The sequence below is a fragment of the Ornithodoros turicata genome, chromosome 3 (genome assembly GCF_037126465.1).
Source record: "Ornithodoros turicata isolate Travis chromosome 3, ASM3712646v1, whole genome shotgun sequence".
NCBI lineage: Eukaryota > Metazoa > Arthropoda > Arachnida > Ixodida > Argasidae > Ornithodoros > Ornithodoros turicata.
The window spans coordinates 33,973,081-33,991,520 of record NC_088203.1 but is presented as its reverse complement, the minus strand read 5'-3'; the positions used below and the strand labels follow the sequence as shown (position 1 = coordinate 33,991,520).

The window sequence follows — 18,440 nt, the reverse complement described above, 5'->3', positions numbered from 1 at the left end:
CTGCCCATCCTACGTGAGTGAAAGTGCAAAAACACGTCCAGATCTACTGATGTAACCACCACAGAGCTTGATGAGCCCTACAAGCGTACGCCACACACACCATAGAAGTCTTGTATATTTCTTTCAAAGTCATATATTTCTTTGACCAAGGTCACCATAATGATGAGCCGTCGACCGTCGATTTAAACAATGCATCTGATTGGCTGGAAAGACGAGCGCCAGAGCAACCAAATTTTTGGATACGGCAGCGCCAGAGAATTTCTGCCGCTCCGGCGCTCTGGCGCTTCCGCCAAAAGCTTTGGAACCTCTCCTGCAGCTGGTGCTGTGGCGTTGTCGCTGTGGCGCTGCAGCTCAAATTAGAGCTATGGGACCCGGACTTACGACCTTAAGACGGGTGGCGTTCGCATTTTCATAGGCATGATGCAGTGCCAAACGCAAAGCAATGATGAAACAAGACTGAGTATATGGACAACACGAAAAACCACCAGCTTTTCGCGTCCACGAGCTGTCCTGCGTTTACGCTATTTTACCAATCACAAACGCAAAGCCTTCAATTTAAAAGCCTTCAGCTTCATTATTTATATCTGCGGCGCAAGTACTCCTTGCTGTGTGCTGCAGAACAAAGGCGGCTTTATTCTACCCTGTTATCCCTAATAAGATATTCACTTTTTGAAAGTAGGCATTTGGTGCATTGCTGTGATACCAAGAACAACCAAAAATATTGCATATGTTGAGAGTCTTTACTGCGTGTTTCGAAGATTTTTAGTCCCTAGTTGCATGCGTATTTTGGGAGTTTTTAGTGCACATATATCTCTCTACCCATCACACTGCGTAATGCCGTTGATGGCTTTGTTGGCCATGCGTTCCATGCATGGAAGAAAGCACGACCTACTAGGTCATGTCGTAGGTTGTGCAAATAAAAGAAAAGAAAAGAAAGTGCTGAGTTGAAGACGACAAACTGAACGAAACCGTATATTCACATGGGCAACATTCCCAGGAATGTACTAGCGGGTGATGCGGAAAACGTCATACTTTTCTGCTGTCATTTCTTTTCTGTTGTCTTTCCTGCTGTTTCATCTGTCACGTAGGAGCGAGCGCTCAACATTATTGTCTTCTCATGCACTGCTGACTGTGGGGGGATATCCTGCAGCATAGACACAAGATATTCTATAGCGGGCGATAGGAAAAGACAAAGACATGTATTGGCTTCGGAGCGGAAGACCAGTCACACAGACTGGTTCCCTCTAACGTTTCACGCCGACTTGACTGTAGGGCTACGTATAGACGCCAACTGCGTATGTGACAACGTATGTGCGTATATATGCCTGCGTATGTGACAACGGCGCAATCTACATGGCCACCTAATAGTGAAGCACAAACGTATACGACTGTCACCTTCAAAGAGGACCGTAGATGTCTGCCACCGCCTTGCGAAGTGCACAGCTCCCAGCACTGCTCTCTCTCTCTCTGCGAGGAACTGGGCGAATTCCTGCTCGTACACGATTTAGCACCTCGCCTACAGTACGGACGCGGCCACCCTGTGTTGCAGTACGGCGAGCAGTCCACACCTGGAAATAGATCACGACTGCCAGAAAAAGGGACTCTTTCCTATCACGATGCGGGACGGGAGGCTGGAAGAGCAATTGAATCGCACTCCACCGAATCCTGAGGACGCCAAACAGGACCTCAACTCTGTACAACAGCGTATCGAGCACGAAGCGGTCATGAAACACATGCTCCGCAGTCTCGTGATAAGCGCAGAATGGACAGAAAGAAGTGGCAACTCCGAACTGAGAAAGAAGGTCCCAAAGCGGCAAAACTTCGTGTGCCAGGCGCCATTGCAGGCTACGTCGACTCAGATGCTGCCGTCTGCCAAGTGCACAGAGCCCCAAATGCCGAATGCTCAGCCGAATGCTTAGCGCAACTTCCGCGTCGTGAGATAGTTTTGCGTGCTTTTTGTCTGTTTTTCACTAGAATATTCCGTGGGGATGTCGCTCGTGTGAATATATGGGAAGACGAAGAAGAAGTCATAAACTAATCTCTGCCGCGAGACTATGCCATAGCGAGACGGAATACAGCAGTGGTCATGGCGGAGAAGAATCTATCGGCGCCAAGCTTCTTTCCTTTCTGGGCCGACGTGGCTCGAACAATTGTGCGCAAGCTGATCTCTCCACCGGAAGACCTGGAGCTCCTGGAGCGCATCAGACTCTGTCCAAATGATTCTTTAATTTGCACTCAACTATCTACAAAACAGGGAAGCTACTCTTCCTACTACGGATCCGTGCCAGAGTCCGAATTCGATAATCTGGTGAACGTGGACATATGGCCCGAGGGCTGTATATTTCGACAGTTTCTCGGTGTTCTCAGGGCGAAGTCAAGTGATGAAGAACGAAACGCGCATACCAAGTGACGCTGTGTGCTCACTTGTTCAATGTCATCATGGCGCACCTGCCCCTCCAACTGCATAATCATACTCACATCACCATATATGCGCATATTTGCCTATGGAGTTCTGCTTTGCGGCATGATATCATACAACGCCGTATATGCAATCTGCTCCGGACTGTGTCATATCTCGCTGACCGAGGGCTATCAGCATCGCCAACGAAAACCGTGGCTATGGAGTTCATGCGGCGGTCATTCTGCAGCTATACCCTCTCTTCTTGACAGGTTCAACACTGCCGTTTATACCTTGGCGTCGAAAGAACAAGAAAAACAAAAACGCGTAGGACTAGGAGATCTGTACGTCTACTGTATTTATCGCCCGGGAAGACGTTGACTCGATTGCGGAAGAGCATGGCGTGGAACTTCCCAATGACTCACTAAACCTCCAAAGCTTCAGGTACCACCACACCGGTGTAGGAAGAGATTAAGCGGAGAGACCCTGAAGTTCCAGAACGTTATTACAATGACCTCCGCTTGCTAGGAGTGAAGGCAAGACGCTTCTTCGAAGATGCGCAATGAACAAAATAAAGAAAGAAAATGGTGTTCCTTCACGGTGTTCCTTTATCCAAAAAGACCACTGGAGAGGACCTTCTTAAAAATAACCGGATTTTTTTTCAACCCTGCCCACCATCCCACCACCACCAACATACTTCCCCCTCCCGCTGAAAAAAATTATGGCTGCGCCCATGGTTACATGATGATGATGGCGATCAACATTTGAATGTGAGCAGCAGCGACGAAGTCTATGTCTATCTAAAAATGTGCCGTTATGACATTTTAAAGCATTTCTATACAACATCATAAATTGAAGTGATATATTTATTGAAATGGTTGGCATGGGGAAAGGCACACCAACGTGATGCATGTATGATAAGATACGTATACTCCTTATGGCCTATTGTTTTTGTTTTATTTTTACTAAAGCGTTAGCATCAGAAGGCACAGCAAGAAGAAGAACAGCACGGTTACGTAGTTCGATCTTCATTTACTTTTGCCTTTTGTATGCGTTATAATATACGGAAGTTCAGTGGCATTTTGTTGGTAAGGTTTTCGTGTGTCTTATGCCGGTTGATGTATGCAGACGAGATCTACTGAGCATGATCATCGAATACGGTACACACATTCGTATCTGCGTCTTGAGCTTTCGTTTATATTTTGTTAAAGTGAACATATCCCCCCGTCTTGACTATTATTAATCACAGTAAGTGAGAAGACTCCCCATTACTTGGGAGGAGAGAGCGGGGGGTACCAACGGGAGGCGTATTCGCTCCCGGCCGGCCTTGACTTGAATGACAGCTGCTTGCCACTGTGGGGGCACACGTGGTCGGGTCGCCCACAGCAGTTTGGCACATGCCTAAATTAACTGAAATCTCCAACCACAGTTGGTGGAGCTTAACTTCAAACAACGTCTAATTTGCACGCAGCGGGCCGCCTAGAGCGCTTTCACAGGTGCCCAGCTTAATTGCAAAATTGAACCACAGTGGGTGGAGCTTAACTTGAACCACCGCGGTACCGGGCCGAGGCGGGTCTCATCGGTGACCGATTCATGTTGCTACACAGAGCGTATTTAGCATTGGTTGACATATAATTATTTGCTACACACCAGCTGACATTGAACTGATTTTATCATTTTGCTAGATACGCACCTCTACAAACAATCACTACTGGCGGCTGAGTGGCGCGCTTTGCTGTATTTAAACGGAACGCGCCTCCACACTCTCCAGATTTCACTCCTTTTTGCAGAGCTCAAGTCGTCTAGACCGAGTAGTCTACGTACCAGGATAAAGAGAGGCACCTTGATTGTGTTTCACATGCTGCTAGGTAAGTTTCGTCATTTCTGTTCCTTTATAGGTTAGGTGTCATTTGGTAAGTGGCGATGAAATTCCCCATTCATCATCTTCAGAATAAAGTTGTTGTTGTTCTGGTTTATAGTTAGTACAGATGTGCGGTCTCTGATAAGCTGTGACAATTAAACCTGCCATTAATCGTCATACACAAAGTCTTACGTATACAATATGTACGATACCCAGGAGAAGCTTTAGGATAGATACCAGGGTTAATAAGCAATTGCATTGCCATATTCAGTTACCCTCTCTGAGGTGTGACATCCACTTACGCTCGACGCCAAAAATACTGCCGCAATGATTCTTCAAGGTATGCACTATCCAAAATCAAAAAACAACTGTTGAATGGAGTGAATTGGAAGAGGCATATTTGCAGCAAACGGAGGGGACTGCGCCTTGGGTCGCGTCGCCGCGTCGAAGACAAATCTCTCGCTCTAGAGATGTTCCATGGAAAAAGCAGAACGGAAGGCAGAAATCTTCATATTCACTTGGCGTCTCGATGTCTGGTTCCGGCTGCGGATAAAGAGAAACAAATATGAAACTGCAGCGCTCAACGTAAATAATTGCATGCTCAGCAACTAAGGCTGGTGATGCCGAATACCTAATACTTCTAGGTTAAAAGGAACAAAGGAGAAAAGACCACTGCGGCGTATCAATGTTGTTTCAAAAGTATAACACCACAAAATTTGTGAGAGTCAGTTGGTGTATTTAGTTATGTTGGTCACCCCCTGCACCAATTTTTAATAAGGTTCAGTTGCGTTGCTACCAACCAGGACCTAAGCCTGACCTATGATCTAATAATAATAATAATAATAATTATAGTATCTATCTAGGAGCAATATGGACCTTCAACACTAGTTTGGTCAAGGTTTCACTGGTGGCTTCTAGTGAAATCCGCAGCTGGTCTGTAGAGCTGACAGGAGACTTGCAGAGTAGATAATTTTTTATTTATATTTTCCAAGGAACCTGTAAAAAACAATGTCACCTGTATTCAAAGACATACAAATATACTTTGTTTTAGCTATGTGCATCTTAGCAGATTTCAGGTGAACGATGACACACAATGGGCGTCAAGGGTGAGAACACAAGAATACTACCACTGCAGGCACTGTTCTGAAATTATAAATCACCATTTGTCAGAAAGCAATGACCACGCACAGCCTAAGGATCATATTGAGCTCCTTTCACTATTGTTTTTATTGACAGCATGTTGCCCGCCATCGAGTTCATGAAAGTGACCTTTATCGTTGAAAGAATGGTTCAAGAGTAAGCGAGCTGGTGATGGTGTCCATGATGGCGAGACCTGAAGAGGAGATACAAGAAGGGACATACATACACTATGTTGAGACATTTTATAGTCCCTTCCTATCCCTCGTCTCAGGGTTTCTCGCTATGGACCTTCATGATGTTTCCTTCCGGAAACTCTACATATTTTTATGTAGAATAGTGAAGGTATAGCCAGGCGCTGTTAGCAAATCACACAGTACTTTTCTAGAAACATGAATCCATAGAAGGTACACAGTCATCTTCAGCATTGCACACATCTATGGGACATGTCACTTTGGAATGTCACAGACATGTCATGGAGGACGGCACATGATTTGTGGTGTTGAACAGACAACTATTTGTCATATTTTAGGCACAAAAAGCAGTTTTGGCACCTGCATGTTGAGACAGATGTATCTCTACATACTTTGCCATGACACAAATATATGAAGCAACAAATGTACTCTCCGCTTTATTATAGTTATTAGTCACCACTGCCAAGAATGTGGGAACACGGTCTTGTACCACCAACACTCTTCAAAATTACCTTCACACACGACACACTGTAGGTCAACGAGACTCCAGAATGATGTCCTCTCCCTCCCCATTGGCTGAAAAAATTTTTCTACTAATTTGCATAAGGGGAAGTTAGTACAAGAAACGCACACGTTCCTTTTTTGATCAAATCAGTATTCAGAGCGTTATCATACCGTGGTGGGCCCGCAGTGCATTACGTGGTACAGCACACACTGTAAAAAATTTCACCGTAGAACATGTCCTCCGTTCTAATGACAGACTTCTCCAGTTTTTCAAACTGCCATTTCCCATAGTGCTTTATGGTATGACACAGTATGTCTAAATAGTTACTGTAGCTTACAGGTTGTAGCATCAAAAGATACCACTGTTTCCGATCACAGGACGCAAGCCATAAGTGCTACACGGCAACAGTGCATGCTGCTGTCCAGCAGTTGTTCGTGTTTGGACATGGTATGGTGCATGCAGGGCAAATTCCATGGTTAAAATATCCAAACGTGAACAACTGTTAGATTACATGATGTAGAATGCTGTATAGTACATAATGAAGTAAACACGACGCAAAGGACAAAGGGACAGAGGAACAGGCAGGAGACGCTCGTGCTGTCTGTTCCTCCGTCCCTTTGACTTTTGCGTCGTGTTTACTTCATTATACATTTGCACCAACTAGCCCAATTGCTCCTCGTGTATAGTACAGTAAAACCTCCAAAGTCGGACACCTCCCTACCTCGGACAACTCCCCATGTCGGAGAAGATTTCATTGCACGGTCAGGCTCCCATTGAAACTACATGGGGACGAAATTCTCTATGTCGGACACCTCCCTATCCCGGAAGTAGGACAGGGTTTTCCCTGCTAAGTCGGACAAAACCCTGGCCAAATTACCTCAATCTCGGCCCATCTTTGCACCAAAAAGACCCAAAATGAGCCTGGAAGGGAGTTGCCTCAGGACAGAAGCCACCGATATTTCGAACAGAGACTGTTCTTCTTCTGGGCACCGTCCTCATCATTGGCATGGTATTTAAAGGGTTAGGTGTGACGTGTTTAAAGGTTCATGCGAATTGTGGGTCAACAGCCAGGAGGGAAGAAAGGTTCCGTACGGGCTTCTACGGCCGGAGTGAATGGCTGCTTTGTTAGAGTGTGGAGGGGACTATGTAAACGTTGTGATCTAGGCTACAGACCGGTTACAGAAGAATGGAAGGTTCACGAACACGTGGACGAAACGGGACAACAGGCAAGAATTGGCAAGCATAGCGACAGATAAGGAGGTTAGTGGTTACGTGGGGAAAATTCCAGAACCAGCAAAGGTTTTTTTTTTTTTTAATAATATTTGTAATACAAAGTTTTGGCATGCAATAAAGAAAGTAGAAAGCAGTGGCTATGCAGAACATAACAGATGATAATGGAGGTAGAAGGGAAAATCATATTTTATTTGTGAAGTGTTTCTAGGGTGCCTTGTGATTTGTTGATACCGGACGGGTGAAGAGCGTTGAACTTGTATAAGAGATAAGACTCCCTATCACGTCTGTCACGTGTGGATCTAAACCCGGTTTCTAGAATATATAGTTTAATGTTGTCAAAATTGTGACCAGGAACGTTAAAGTGTTCGGCGATTGCTTTGGGGAGTTTGTTGGACGAAAATGAGCCAGTGGCCTTGACTTTTTTCCCCTATACTGGTCTCAGCATTTTGTTGTTTTAGTTTTTCGAGTCCAAGAACAAGTGCTGTCAGTCTACATTGTAATTCTTTGTGTGAGCACTTGTCTTCGGTTTGTCTAGACCTTTTGAACGCGCACTGCACCAAAGGAATGAAAAGCGGGCTGACGCTTCTGGGAAAAGTCCTCGCTGCTCGAAAAGCTCCAGAGTTAATGCCATTGAGTGGAATCTGAACGGAATTGAATCTACAAAAATCAGCAATAATTATCAGTGAAGAGTAGTAGAGGTACCACTAAGGACCATAAATTGAAGAACGGGGAATTTCTGGCAACACAGCTGTGATCTTTTCCATTTTTTGTTTCCCTCATATTCTGTAATTCGGGCACCTCTATAAGTAGGACACGCTTCGGCTGCACCGCGGGTATCAAACACAGGAAGGTTTCACTGTATTTATACCCGTGTCATGTGACCAAAAACAATATATGCTTTTGTTCATGCTGCACAGCACAGGCGAAATGAGCTGCATGTGAGGATAACAACATAAAACCCGAGGCGCGGAGGAAAAGGCATGACTTTACGAACTCTGTGCGAGTTGTTTCATGCTGTAATTGCATACCAGCTCACCTGTACCTGAGAATAGGTTTGATGCATTGTACACGCACCTTAGACATGCAGTGTGTGGTGTGTTGTGATAGTAATGCCAATGCCAATTGAAAGATAATGCTCCAGGTTGATTGTTTCGGTACATTCTTGAACTAAGCATACCAAGGGGTATGGCATCTGCGTGGCAGGTTTACCTGGAGGTAAGAATATAAATGTTAGCTGAAGTCATTGCATAATTAACATTATCAATATACTGCTGCAGATCATACCAACAATAGCACACAAGATGCTCCGATATGTTCTGCAGGAATGTTCTTGTACTCACAATATTAGTACAGCGGCTACAGAAAGGCATAAAACAAGTTTTTGTATACATGACACCACATGAATGCAACACAAGCTTTTACGGCAATGCCAGAACACAACAGCGGACAGATTTACCATACTTCAGCTGAGAAAACGAATGTACTGTTACACACATGATGCTGTTTGAATGTAATCCTGAAACTTCTCGAAAAACATAATTTATTACAGAAATACATAAACTGGAAGATTTCGATTTACCTTACTCAAAACTGAGAAAATGTATGGGCTGTTGCACACTTGAAACCGCTTGAACTGCCCTTGGCTCTGGAAGAACACCTTATTTGTGACCAAAATACAACAGCTGGGCCAACATTTTAATTTATACCTTACTCAAGATACACAAGATGTGCTGCCGTGCATATGATACGTTGATACTGGTTAAAAGTACTCTGAAAGCGCTGGAGTAAGAACACAAACACCTCAGGCATGGTTGCTCTAAGCTAGCGAGCAACAGCAAGGGTATACGAACACAAGAAATCGAGCACAAGTGATGCAGTGCACTTGATTCATGAGAAAATGAAACGCCTCAGTACCAGGTGTTACTGTTCCGTCAACAAAAACAGATGAGCTTTGAAGGGGCGTTTGGTTGGCACTGGTGACAGCCTTCAGCTTGAAACCCAGACGGTAATAGCTGAGACGTCGAGTGCAAGCTTCTCGGTGGTGCAAGAATGCCTGCGAAATCATTTAACAAATAAGGCAATTCCAGATCTGTACTGAGAGTACACCCGCTGGGGCCTAATCTCTGAAGGATGAAGCAGTAACTGACAGATAGCGTATTTTCTTTTCTATGTGGTGGCATTTGCACCGCATGACTGATTTGTCTAACATTACGCGTCTTACCTTTATCTGCTGCCTAATCCTGCCCCTGCAATATCCTGCTGCAGATAAGGTTGGCACAGCATCCTGGACGAGACATCTTCGGCTTCGTGTGAAACAAGTTGCGCATTGCTTCCGTAACATTCGTACGAGCGAAATGAACAGATCAAATCGCTGCTTTGGAAGGTGGCACCCAGTCGGAGTTGTAACTGATTGTTGCAGTCAATAGCTTTTTCTTTCGCCTTTCGGAAAGTCGTGGTTTGAAGCATTGGAACTGCATGCTGAAGTGTTCTTGCAGCTGGGAGCAAAACGCTCACGCATTCTCGGCACGCAGCACACGAAACACACCAGCAAGTCTGTACTGGCCTAGCAAATGCTTTGCAGTCGAGGGAAGCAAAACTCACGTTCCTCGTGGGTTCAGTGAAGTCCAGAAATATACTGGCTCCCTAATGGTATGGTGAGCTAGAATGACTGGTGTGCTTACCGGCCTATCCAATGCATGGGAGCGCTTTGTCGCGGCCTTGGCACTCGACCACGTGCGATTGTTTACATGGATGCGCTGAAGCTCGCTGCGCGCCTTGCGGAAGGATTTTTGTGGGGATCCGAGGTACTCTCCTGCTTCGTATCACATGACGTTTCCGAGAAATGCAGAGGATCGCACCGCGCCGGCCGAGAAACGGAACAGTGTCGATGCGTGGTTTATCAAGAGCATCACGAGCTCAGTGCAAGGTCGTTGCTTGCTGAGGTTATCTCTCTCTCTTGCAATTGATAATTTGTTGATTACAACAGTTATCATAAGCGATGCAACAGTGGTCGGTCTGTGCATATCGCCGTATTCTCGCTCAGACTTGAGGGATATTTGCGCTTCGGGGAACCCTTCAAGAAGGATTGGCAATGCGTTGGGCATTCGCTCGCAGCGCGTGCACAACCTATAAGCAACTTGTAAAACTTGTACCCCGCCGAAAAGCAGATAGCCCCCTGAGCCGGAATTGTATCCATAACCTGACCCCAAACAACTGAGGGTTTTAGAAAGGGGGCCTCCATAAATCACTGATTGTAAAATACGCGTACAGTTGGTTAGACGAAGTGCAATGGCTATTCCTTGCAATCTAACCGTGCTTGTTTTCTCTCATTCGAAATCGGCTATCGCATAAGGATCGCGTCCAGGCGCAAGTATGCAAGGATTGTGTATCGAAGGCAAGGGAAGAGTCGTTACAGGACCTCGCAGTATTACCCGAGACAGCACGGTTTCAATAGAGAAAGCAGCAGCAACAAATTGTATATTTTCTCATTTCACACATTTTTCAGAAACCGTTTCTCACAGTGATTCACAGGTTAGAGCGCATGAGTCGGATCCGTGCGTAGTGCAAGAATTAAGGGCTTGTGATGCGTATTCTTTCGCGTTTTATTAGGCCGGTAAGTGGCCGGGATAAGTAGGGAAGCGCACCAAGTGTGCGGATAAACAGTTTTCCACGGTTTAATCACGGGTCAGATAAACCCTCGTCGCTTCGGACACTGACCGGGTGGCAAACGTAGGACCGCGCAGTGCTTTACAGACGATTGCCTCATCAAATACCGCGATCATATGCACTACACCGCAATGTAGTTGATGCGATATAAATTGCATCTAGGCATGCGACATTATCTTCACTTGTTATCCCTTAACTTTGAGCAACCCGACGTTTCGTTGCTTTTCTATTCATCCTGTTCTGAACCCCTTAGCTGGTGTACGTACAAGTGGAAAAAACTTCGGCGATAATGTGCCTGCTTTTCACAGTCACACCATAACTACTGCTTGTTGCTCGCTATTTTCAAGAAATGAGACTCCATGTGAGAACGGATGGAAGAGTGTTTGGGGAACCCACTCATTGTTTTAGCCCGTACTTGTATGTGTACATCTCGCGCTTTTTTTATTGTACACACCAGCATATAAGGCCAATAAAATTTCTTTATATATATCTGGTATTATTGAATGCCAGTATTCAATAGCAAGCAATGGAAGAACGTCGCTAAAGTTGGAAGTAAGAACGACAAGATAAAATCGGCAATAAAATAAACATTATACCGTCCTTGTTTTCCGAATATTCACCAACTGAATAAGTGAAAGTGCGGGTAGTCAGATAACAATGCCGAATTTCTGAAGAAAAAGACTATAGATTATGCAACAGCTTCGTTTGCAGCGGACACAGAAAACTTTTCTTTAAGAACGAAGATGACGAAAATAGCAGCCGCGCTCGGCATGTATCATGATACCTGATAACAGCGCGATGAAGTCTTTCTGTAAATGATAAAGATTAGTGAAATTACGGGGGGGGGGTAACCCTGAATGCTGTATCAAAATAGCACGGTATACACAGTCTGCTTAGCATAAAAGGTGGTGGACACAACCGAGCGACCTGCCTGTCAGTCTGGCGGCACATGCTGCTCGAGGTGGGGGGGGGGGGGGGGGGGGGGGCTTCTGGACAGACTTCACAGGCAACTGAGCTGACATTTGTCTTAAAGTGTACGAGGAAAGCCCAGCCTCAGACAGCACAGCTTCCTCTCAGATTGGAACCCACACTCTTAAAAATGAACTTCACCACATAGCACGCTCCTAGCCAACCATCACCCCGAATGACAATGTTCTCGCCCTAGATTTGTTGAAAACGGGAGGAGGAGCCTATCTAGGGCGAGAACATTGTCATTCGGGGTGATGGTTGGCTAGGAGCGTGCTATGTGGTGAAGTTCATTTTTAAGAGTGCAGGTCACCTCCCAGTCTCGGTATGCCATGTCAGCATAAAGGGCATAACACATAGTGAACCCCAGCACCAGGAGGGACGCCGCAGATTTACCAGCGTTCAGGGAGTGGCCCGGACTTGACCCCCTTTGGAGTTGCCGGTTCTGCTGAAACTATCTTCCCAAATTTGGGCGGATTTGTTAGGAAGACATCTGCTCCTGAGCACTAAAGTTATGGAAGTTCTCTTTCTCTCTTTTTATCAGTCATGATGTACTTTGCGAACTTGGCTGCTCTGTGGCGGCGTCCATGAAAGCAAAGTACTGGTCACTGCTAAGCATGGAGCGAACACTAAGGACTGTTGCGCTGAGAATGCGCCCCCGTTTTGAGAGATGCTCACCTCATCCAGTATAGGACGAGTTTATTCTGCTGGAACTGTTTATGCTTTCCCCTTTGGTACGGGTACCAAATTTACAAAGTCGGGAAAGGGGGTTTCGGTAAAGCCGGGAAAGGGGAGAGCAGTGATATAGTGTATAAACCCTGTTCTGAAATCGTAAGCAAAAACCATTGCTTCTACGACGAAGGTATAAAAGAGACAGTGTTCCTACATGATGTGACTTTCTGTCTAAACAGGATCTCACCTTGTACTACCTCTAGTACGATGTTCGCGACAAATACATAGTACACCCCGACTTTTGCTTGTCAAACGACGCGATTACATGTTATGAGGTAAATAAGGAGATGCTCTTCAGCTTGCATAATTAGATGTCAAGAATTGGCTGAGGTATCTGACTGATTTTCCAAATGCTCTGCATCTATTAGTACATGACGCTGTTTTTGGAAATGGAAAAACTTCAGGGCCACGAGTATGGAATGATTTGTGTGACTTTCAGAGCGTTTGTCACGATGGTCCAGACTGTCGTGCCCAAAACTTTATACATTGTGCACCAGTGTATCATTGCATTATATCACAAGCGCATCATTTTGGATTGTACAACAATGGCATGTAACACATCCTACAGCCAAAATTTTAGCCAACATGTCTCAAAACGGAGGTATTTTATTACCAAACAGGGGCTGGGCATATACAGACAAGCAGCAAACCAGTATGTACTTTGCTGTGAATGCAAACTACCTCAAGTATACCTTCATGACTATCGAAGTCACTTCCATGTGCATTAATTTATACATAACGTATCTGTGTGATGTACGCAAGGAGACTGGAATGGAATGCCTTTGTGCTACCTCACAAAACATGTGAGAGCTTCACACAGAATTGTACATAACGAAAATACTCTACTCAAGTTACTTTACCTTAAGTGCTTTTGGGAGTAACTTGGTATCTTACAAATACTTTTAAAAGGCAGTATTTATTATCTTGACTTGAATACTTTTTTTAGTATATTAATATACATGCTTGCAGCAGTGAAAGTCCACTCCATTCCTCCCTTTTATTTATTTATTTTTTTTCTTTGAGTTATATATGGCTAGGCGGACACCCTCTTGAATAAAGTATGTAACTACAAGGTCACTAATTACCTAAAATTCATTTATTAACCTCTTTAATTAGGGGATTTCGCGCAGAAGCGATGTAGCAGAACCAGAGATATTCCTTATCCCCCGAAGAGAATTATCTCCCGATTATCCCAAGAAGGAATCGAAAGGCATTGAAACACTGCCTTTACCGCAACATTCGAAAACGCGAACTTCTCCGTCCGTCGTAATCATATCTCCGAAGCGTGACGTGTCAGCACGCCCACATTTTTTTCTCCCTCCCCCTGTATCTGCCAGATTGCTTCAATTTCGGCCATCCCGGGAACTCCCTGCCGCTCCCAGGTGCTGTTTGCGCATGCGGTCACGTGGCCTTGAGGGCGCAAGAAGCGGCAGCGGGCCGAGCCCTTGGTAGCCACCTGTCGGCAGGCCCGTCGTCACGACCCGGTTTCAGTTGCCGTTCAGCACACCATTCATTCTAGCTCACCATACTAATGGTGAACTGTTTATCACCTCCCCAATGTCAATCTGCGCACCAGACGGCTCGGCATGACGGAAGAAACCAAGCCAAATGTCATGCCAAGCTGAAGCACGGCAGACCACGAACGTGTCGTCGACACAGCGTATGCGGGCCACAAGGCGGAATGTCAGTGAAACTAAAAATTCACTTTTTCGAAAAACCGTGAGGAGTTTGGGATAACTATTTTGCACACATAATCAGTGTTCCCTTATGAACACATCGTGTGAGTACCATTTCATTCTGTAACACTCGAAAATCGGCGTGGCTGAGCTTTAACACCGTTAAACTGGCAGCCGCCCAGTGAAGCTCAAGTAGTATGAGACATCACGTGCTCCTAAGCTGCTTCGGAAATGATCTGCGACAGCGGGAGCGCTCAGCGGCCGATCGTGTCGGGCGGACAGCCCAGTGGGATCGCAAAAATATGACCATAGGTACAACGCATTTATAAAATAGTGGTGCACCATAATTCTTAATAAGCTTACACTCCGTTCGGTTCTTTCCTTGCAATCTTAAAATTTCACACCTGTTGTACTTTAAAGGTACTGTAAAGTAGCAGGCATACGATTTTATACAGCTGGGCTCATTTGGCCCCTGGGGGTTCAGTATGCGAACACCACAAATTTCATTCAAATCCACCCCGTATTTGTTTTAGAAAATTCAGATTTAATATCACGGGCAACCCTGCGTCGGAGACCCGACACGAACATCGCACTTCCCGCCACATAGGGTGATGAACATAATTTAAATGACAATAACAATGAGACCGTGTAAGGACATCTGTATACCGCTACCATCACTCTAAATCCGGCACCCGATATGTACCGCATGAAAGAGGACCCACACCTGGGCCAAGCGGTACACATGAGGTACAGTCCTCAACCAGCACGCACAGTTCGCGACGTACGCAGGCTTGCTGGACGTGGTGCATTTTTCCGCACGTGACTCACGTGATGTTTCTCCTGCGCAGTTCTGTTATTCATTTCCACGGTGTGAGAATATTCTTGAATTTTGAGAGAATTTCATGACATCAGAACATCACGCGATAGTAGGAACTATCTCGCTCAAACAAACTTTTCAAAGAAACTTCAAGAAGCCGGATACTTAGCGCATCACTTAGACGATAAAGGGCAGGGGATAGCCGCCGGGTCTAAAGCGAAACGCACCGCCTCCAAAATACTGTCGCCACCGGCGCAGCTGATCTGAAGATCTCTGATTGGCTGCGCATTATATGTGTAAATATTTGGATGATCATTGGTCTCCGAGAACTGGCGTCAGTTTCCTTCGTGGTGATTGGGCAAGAGTCATATGATTGAGGTGCGAGTATCCGAAAGGTCGGTCGAACGGAGGAGAAAGAAAAACAGATGGAGGAGACATCATGTTTGTCCGGCCACGTGTGTTCTCTCGGACTACAACCGTTGTGCTCGCAGACGTTAGCGGGTAGTTTAGAGGGTTTTGAATCCTTCAGATTTGGATTGTGGTGAACAGCTAATGTGAGAACGGAATGGCACATCCACCTGATCATCACAACAGCGGGAAGACGAACATGACAGGGAATCCCTGCACCTCCAAAGGAAGCAGAAATCGTCAGAGAGGAAAGCATGGTTCACACTAGTGCGTTCTGCTGCGTGCGTATGCGTGCGTTGTAAGCAATCCGTTCCGCTGTTCACATACCTGCGTCCGAATGCGTGCGTCACCAAACTGTAAGCCAATGAGCGCCGAGCGGGATTTGCACCCTGGTGTCCGCCATGTTGAAAACAGTCTCGCAGAGAGAAACCTATTGCGCACGCTCGGAAGGCGACATCTCGATTCGTTCTCCGTTTGCGGGCTGCTGCGTGCGTCGGAAAAAGTTAAGCTCGGGCGAACTCCTTGCGTTCTGCTGCGGGAGGTTGCGCACGTATCTGTTGCCACGGTAACCAGCCCTGTACGCATCCGCACGCAGCAGAATGCAGTAGTGTGAACCATGCTGAAGTCTGCACTCTTTCGGATGTCCCTCAGTCAACGGTAAGACAAGGTTGGTTACTTTTTGTGACCGAAGGAAGTAATGCAGGTTTATCACGTTAAATGTATTACGTACAACATTTACGAGTCACTGGGTACGTTATCGGCGTTCCATAGTGCAGTGCATTGCCGTAGCTTGTGCTTTTCGGATATGCCGCTAATCAAGTTATGTGTGGTTATGCTACACTCTTAAAAACGAACTTCACCGCATAGCACGCACCTAGCCAACCATCGTCTTTAATGATACCGTTTTCTGCCCTGATTTGTTGAAAACGGGAGGCTTTTCTGTGACAATTATGAACAGCATAAGTGTCACAAAAAAGGCGTACGCCACAAAAAAATCCATGGCAGCAGGCCCGGAGGTTTCTCATAAGTGCGCTTGCATGCGGGGTAGTCGACGCTTTCGATACTTTACACAGCCCAGCTTTCATGCCTGCTTTCACTTGTGCACAAGGCCAAAATCTATGTCGCGAGGTCCACTCGCTCCCACTAAAGGCCACAGCGTCTGCGTCTATCGCCCGACATACGCTGACGCCCATCTTTCACCCCTCAGTGGCGTCAGGGGAGCGCTGAAAACGGGAGAACATCGATATTCCCGGATGCGAAATGCCCGATCTCGAAAATATTTATTTCACACACAGGTCAGGTATTATTTGATACTCAGGTAATTAAAACAAAGTTCGTTGTTGGCAGTTTCCAGCGCACGACTGTGCATTTTATAGTCGGGTAAGATTTATTTACAGCAGTTTATTTTGCAACGGGTATTTCGATCACCTCATTTTCAGGTACACCCGCTAAAAACGACGTGCGTTGTCGGTGAGCGAGGCACGGAGTGTGCAGTTAGCACATAACGGCGCCGTATACGCTCGAGTGAGCGTGGCTTCAGAGTTTTCCGTGCATCGAGCTGTTTAATAATGATTTCTAACCGCTGTCAGACGAAAATCATCTTTGGGGTACGAAAGTACAAAAGCTCCAACCGTTGTGCAAGACTTTTTGGCTCCAGAGAACTGGCTCTGATTGTAGCTCCAATAATATGCCAGTGTATCGTTTTGGCTAGCGATCATGCGCGGCTCGGCCGCTTTTCCAATGCTTCCCCGATAATTCCATCCCTCGTGTCACGTGTCATCTCTGGCGCGAAACATCGGCGAACTGAAGGGCTCGAAGCATTGCATTGTTTATATTCCTTTGATCAAAGCTGTCCCGTTACCTTCTCTATTGAGATCGCAGTGCATTAACACAGTGGGGGGGGGGGGGGGGGGCGGAGGAAATACAAAGCATCTCGGAAGGGGTCCCATGGAAACTTACCCTTTACACTTTGGAGGAGGACTTCGCTGTCGTTCTCACTTCGGAGGCGACAAGTTTGGCCACCTGGTGGACACGTAGTCAAACCGCAGCTTCGTAACTGGCCAGTGGGGCAATGTAGGTCTAGAGCTAGAGATTGGAAAATCACAAAACCAAACACGATACCATCGTCTGAGGGGCGTCCCGATAGCACGTCGTTCGAGATAAGACGCAATAAAACGTGGGATACAATCGAACTAGCCCGGAAGTGCAAGCACACGGCCAAGTTTGACACGGGCAGCAGACATCGACAAAGCTATTGAATGAGATTACAATAAAAGTGATAATGACACTTTAGTCACGAAAGTGCGAAATGGGACTGAGCAAAAACATACAGCATGCGGCTTCATGATTTCCGTTTCACACACAGCAGTGCGGCATAGACAAGAAATAATTACACAAAGTGCTACTGAAAATTTGTCGTCAACTACATTTCAGGAATGGGGAGGGCGACTGAATGTCTCGAAGCTCCCCTCTCGCTTCGCCCCAGGGTAACATGTCTCCCACTGATCCTGGCCGAAGACGCGGCGCAGTGCAAGCTAGGGTGCCTATACAAGCCCCCTCTGCATAGGGTGAAGACAACCGCGCTGTATGCTACGAATTTCCGCCATTCGGACGTCCATGCGCAGCTCGCGATTCACTCACAAAAGTGTAGCTATACACTTAGCGACATAGTACGCTTTGGAGTTGAGTAAATACATAGCAGAGGAGGATTTACAAAGTGTGTGAAATCGGTATGTATGCATAGTGAGCATGGGAGTCAACATGGCAGCTTTGCGGCATCCGCGACTGCAAAGGGTAACTCGACCCTACACAGAGGGAACTATAGTACTCAGGCATTCAGTCAGGTAT

The 18,440-nt window shown here is 46.1% G+C and overlaps 2 long non-coding RNA genes across 2 annotated transcripts in view; one reads left to right on the top strand and one right to left on the bottom strand.

Moving 5' to 3' along the window:
- Nucleotides 1-3,758: 3,758 nt before the first annotated feature.
- LOC135390185 (uncharacterized) lies at nucleotides 3,759-17,612 on the bottom strand. The gene is made up of 3 exons (XR_010421756.1): nucleotides 17,553-17,612; nucleotides 5,136-5,255; nucleotides 3,759-4,802 (listed from the first exon to the last, which is right to left on the bottom strand). It is a non-coding gene; the product is annotated as an uncharacterized LOC135390185 (long non-coding RNA).
- LOC135390184 (uncharacterized) overlaps nucleotides 4,167-18,440 on the top strand; it is a 55,931-nt gene continuing 41,657 nt past the window's right edge. Inside the window, exon 1 of the long non-coding RNA XR_010421755.1 lies at nucleotides 4,167-4,266. This is a non-coding gene — a long non-coding RNA (uncharacterized LOC135390184). The remainder of the gene's footprint in view (nucleotides 4,267-18,440) is intronic.